This window comes from Cygnus atratus, chromosome 3 (assembly GCF_013377495.2).
Source record: "Cygnus atratus isolate AKBS03 ecotype Queensland, Australia chromosome 3, CAtr_DNAZoo_HiC_assembly, whole genome shotgun sequence".
In the NCBI taxonomy this organism is placed as follows: Eukaryota; Metazoa; Chordata; class Aves; order Anseriformes; family Anatidae; genus Cygnus; species Cygnus atratus.
In genome coordinates, this window is record NC_066364.1 from 87,768,359 (window position 1) to 87,772,667 (window position 4,309).

A 4,309-nucleotide genomic window follows, 5' to 3' on the forward strand; every position below is an offset into this window, starting at 1 on the left:
GGCCTCATCCCCACCACCTCTGCCAAGCCCGGCCGTAGGAATGATGTCAGTGAGTCGCTCTATGGGGTTCTGGAGAGCAGTGAAATGCACCCAGTGAAGTCAATGATGACATTTCCAGTCCTGGGGGATTACACGACCATGGATTGCCCCCCTCCCCTCCAGTTCTGTTGGATGTGGATCTGGCAGCCAGACCCTTGCAGTCATGACTTTCAGCTTCTTGAGTACAAGTCATTATATCTGGGACCACAGCCAAGGGGGACTGAAGGAGACTTCAACTGGTGTGAATCCCAGCAGCACGTCTGCTTAGCAACATAGGTTTTCATAAATACAATATCCACGGCTCTGCACTCTCTCCTGTTTTTTAATTTTAATTTTTTTCTTTTTCAAGCAGAACTCCATGTGGGAGCTGGGGCCACCCCTAGGACCACTGACCCTCTGTGGCCAAGATACTTATTGAAATGCTGAAGGTATCAGCCACCGGTCTTTACCCGCTACCTCCCAGATGCTGCTCCTCACAGCTGAGCAGTGGGAACTGCAGTCGCTGTGGGCGCTGTGGTAGGGCAGGCAAGGAGCATCTCCTCTTCTTCCAAGCAGTCACACAGTGCCTGATGCCCTCTGGCTGCATCTACTGGGGAGCTGTGCTGCAATATCTTGGTGCCAAATGGTGAAAACCTGAGAGCAGACAAAGCTCTGAGGAAAAAAAAAACAACCAAAACTCAACAACAACAACAACCAACACTGAACCACACACATTAGAGGCAATCTTACTGTAGATTCAGTTTTGGTCAAAGGCATCCTTCTGAGATGTACCTGGCCTCAGACCCACTTGGCATTTAGCTGGGCATGATCCTGTGTCCTTGCTTTTAGGAGACAATGTGAATGAGGCTCATCCTGCTTTTTGCTTTGTCCCTAGGCACCTCCACAGTTCCCGCTGGGTTCAGTGGGTGGGACAAGAGCTCTTCCAAAGAGTGATGCCAAAGGACTGGAGCAGGACTCCAGGGCTCCTCTCCCAGCTCTGGGAGAGGAATTGACCTAATGGATAAAGCAGGCCCTGGGACTGCTGAAATCTTGTCATAGCAGGGGAAGGGGTGAGGTTGGGTGGACAGAAGAGGAGTTGAGAAGTTGAGAAGATAGGGCTGTAGCCCTATCCATAACAGAGAGTCCTTTTCTGATTGTGGTGGCAGAGGACATGGGTCAGGACTTATCAGTCTTCTGGACAAACCACCCAGAAGCTTTGTTTGACTTTGATTCTGATCTGAGCTCATTCAGCTTTTGTCTGAGGCCAAATCTGAACCCACTCCTTTCCCTTTGAAATGGTTTTCCGCTTTTGGCATAAATGGGAAAAAAATGACTTAATTACATCCCTGAGTAAACAGATCCCACTCCATCCTCAGAAAAGGAAAGCTGAGGATTCATTTTCCTCAGGACCCAGGGCAGATGAATCAGAGAGCTGGACTTCCCGTGCCTTTGAGGCTGACAAGAGAAAGTGAAATGAATAAGGACTGCAGACATGAGGAAGCGGAGTCAGGACCCGGAGCCCCCACGTTCAGGGAAGGTGGCGTGTGCTCGACGTGAGGAGGAGGAGGGAGACCTCCAGCCCCGTGCTTCCAGAGAGCTCAGCTGTTGAGTCAGCTGAGCCAGGGGCTTTGCGAAGCACCAAGGGGGAAAGGGTGAGCAAAAAGCCGAGAGCGTGCGTGTGTGAGAGAGACGTTTCACCTCTGGCGTGGGGCCAAAGGAGCGGCTGTGTTACGGCGGCCCTCGGGGACACACTTGCAAGCACGCATGCTGGCTTGCACACGCACACCCTTGCTCATGACCACGTCCCACTGACAGCGCACGGAGGCTGCTCCCAGAGGCCAGCCCCAGTTCGTGACGGTCCTGCTAATGGCCAACAGCTGGCGAGATGGCTGGGGTGGAAAGACAGCTGGGGCCAGCAAGCACTTTCCTTGGCTATGAGCGAAGGGGAGGGCTGTAGGAGACTCCTCTTCTCGAAAAGCAGCCTGCAAACACTCGCTCCTGGTTCCTCTGCAGAGAGCAGAGGTTGAGCTGCTGTCTGCTTTTATGTTTGTGTCATAAGGAGCTGCTGAAAGACAAGGCAACAGTGTGAAACCCTCAAACCAGAGGTCCCTAATAACAGCCATAATAACCAAGCAAGTTTTGCCAGCCCAGCCTGGCTTTGCCAAGAGGCCTTAGCGTTAATATGGAAGCACAGATATCCTCAACTCATGCTGTTAGGGAGGATTCATTAGGGGATTTTTTTCAAATGGATGTGGGCTGTTTACAGGTTTGGGCACTGCACCCTGTCTCGCCCCTGGAGGTTATCTGTGGAGGGTGAGATGCTCACACCTCGCAGAGGCTGGAGGATCCCAGTCCTCCGTGTCGGAGCTCTGGGAGGCAGGAAACCTCCCCCGTGTCTCAGCCTGACTGAGCCTGGGCTGTGGCTGTGCCAAGACAGCTCTTAGCAAACATACCAAAGGCTTTCTGAGCATCGGAGCAGTGATATTATCCAGCTCTGCTGTTATCGTCGCCTCCTTCTTGGGAGTACAGGTCGGAGTGCTGTCAGAGAGAGAGAGAGAGATAGAGACGGGGGTATAGAAAGGTAAAGGAAAGAGACAAGGTCTTATACAAATAAAGCAGAAATTTTTGTGGATGTTGTTTCTGCCGTGCTGGGCCTTGGGAACAGCACCCTTCCCACTCTCCCATCATCTCACCATCATTCGCCCTCTCTCTAAGGCACGTGTTGTGCATCAGAGTCCCTCTCCCCAGCACTGCCTTCAAACCAGAGCTCTCCTCCACCTGGGGTCAGTGAAGCCGGGCTCTGCCCTGGGTCTCTGGCTTCCAGGTTGAGTGTGGGACCGCAGAGGAAGGCTGAGGTTAGATTGTGGCCGTGCAGCTGATTACTCCCCCAGACATGCGTATGCGTGGAGCACCACCACCGGACACTGGCCACACGTCCCACTTGCTCACCACTGACTCACAAGAGACTGGAAAAATACAATCCCACTCTGATGATGTGATGAAGATGTAAATTCTCCCTAGTAATACTTGAGTAGCGTATGTGAGCAACCAATTGGGATATTCGGCGGGTGATGTTGCTGCATTGATGGTTGGGATGTTTATGGTATGACTACATTGAGCTGAACAGGGAATGACTCGGGTAGCAGGCCTTCATGACATCTTTGAGGTCGTTTTGGGATGATAATCATCAGTTCTGAGGATACTGGCTCAGCCTCCCTCCCCCTCCTTTCAAGCCCATCAGACAAGCATTGGGCAATCGAAGTCCTGAACCCCAGGTACTGAGGAAACAGGGGAAATCTTGTTGCCTAGTGAGACATTTCTTCTAAGAGGGAAGGAATTAATCCTGGTGGATGTTGCGGGGGGAGCTCTCATCAGAGGTCAGTCTGTCTGGGGCACCATGACAAGGCAGTGGGTCAGCTGCTGGTGACCAGAAAACAGGCAAGGCCTTGCCACCATGTCGCTCCTCACCAGATACTCCCGTGGGGTGGCATCTGGGCACAAAGCCCTGCTGAGGGGCCTTGGGATGCTCCGCAGGGGACCAACCACCTCCCACCTCAAAGGCTGGGAGGGAAGCACCAGGTCCTCGCTCGGAGCCGGAGGGGTAGCCTGTGCGGCACACATGGGCCGGGGAATTCCTTTCCTTTTGGGATGCTCGGGATGTGGCCTGGGCTGCCAGCTCTGCACAGCTGGGTCACAGATGTGCTGCTCTGGGGCACACTTGCAACATGCCCGCGTCTTTGCTGGTGGGCTCCAGAGAGGGCCCGCAATGATCTGAAGCGCAGACAAGAAACTGCATGCTTCGCTGCTGTGTCCTTTCTTCAAGGGCCCACCCAAAGAAGGGTGGTGGCCCGGCTGCGGGGTCAGCAGAGGTGTCCTTTGCGCCTTCATACCTCACCCCTTTTGCACTCGCACACTTTGCTTGAGGGCCAGACAGCAAGGGGGAAATCTCTGATCTCCTGTCGTGTCTGATGGGGGCACTGGAGAAGAAGAACCTCCAGCCATGTTCTTCCAAGCTCTGGTGGAAACCCATTTTTCAGGTGGAGTAGCTAGGAGGCTGCAGGGTGTTGCTGGGATGTAATACGGTGGCTGAGGCTGCTACATTTCTGTCCTCTCTCCTTGACCAACACAGGTCCCTGTATGCTGAGTGTTTGGGAGCTGTGGGAGCTCCAAAAAGCTCCAGGGTGTCTGAGAACCTGAGTAGCAGGTCCAGAGTGGACCTCCAGCTGCGGGGCACTGCAAGTCAGCGCCACAGAGACATATGGCATCTGTACTGCTACTGGAACTAACTTGC

The 4,309-nt window shown here is 53.5% G+C and overlaps 1 long non-coding RNA gene across 1 annotated transcript; it reads right to left on the reverse strand.

The window, feature by feature from the left end:
• Window positions 1-341: 341 nt before the first annotated feature.
• On the reverse strand, window positions 342-2,965 carry LOC118254075 (uncharacterized). Its single transcript, XR_004780584.2, has 3 exons — window positions 2,712-2,965; window positions 2,472-2,556; window positions 342-690 (listed from the first exon to the last, which is right to left on the reverse strand). It is a non-coding gene; the product is annotated as an uncharacterized LOC118254075 (long non-coding RNA).
• Window positions 2,966-4,309: the final 1,344 nt, after the last annotated feature.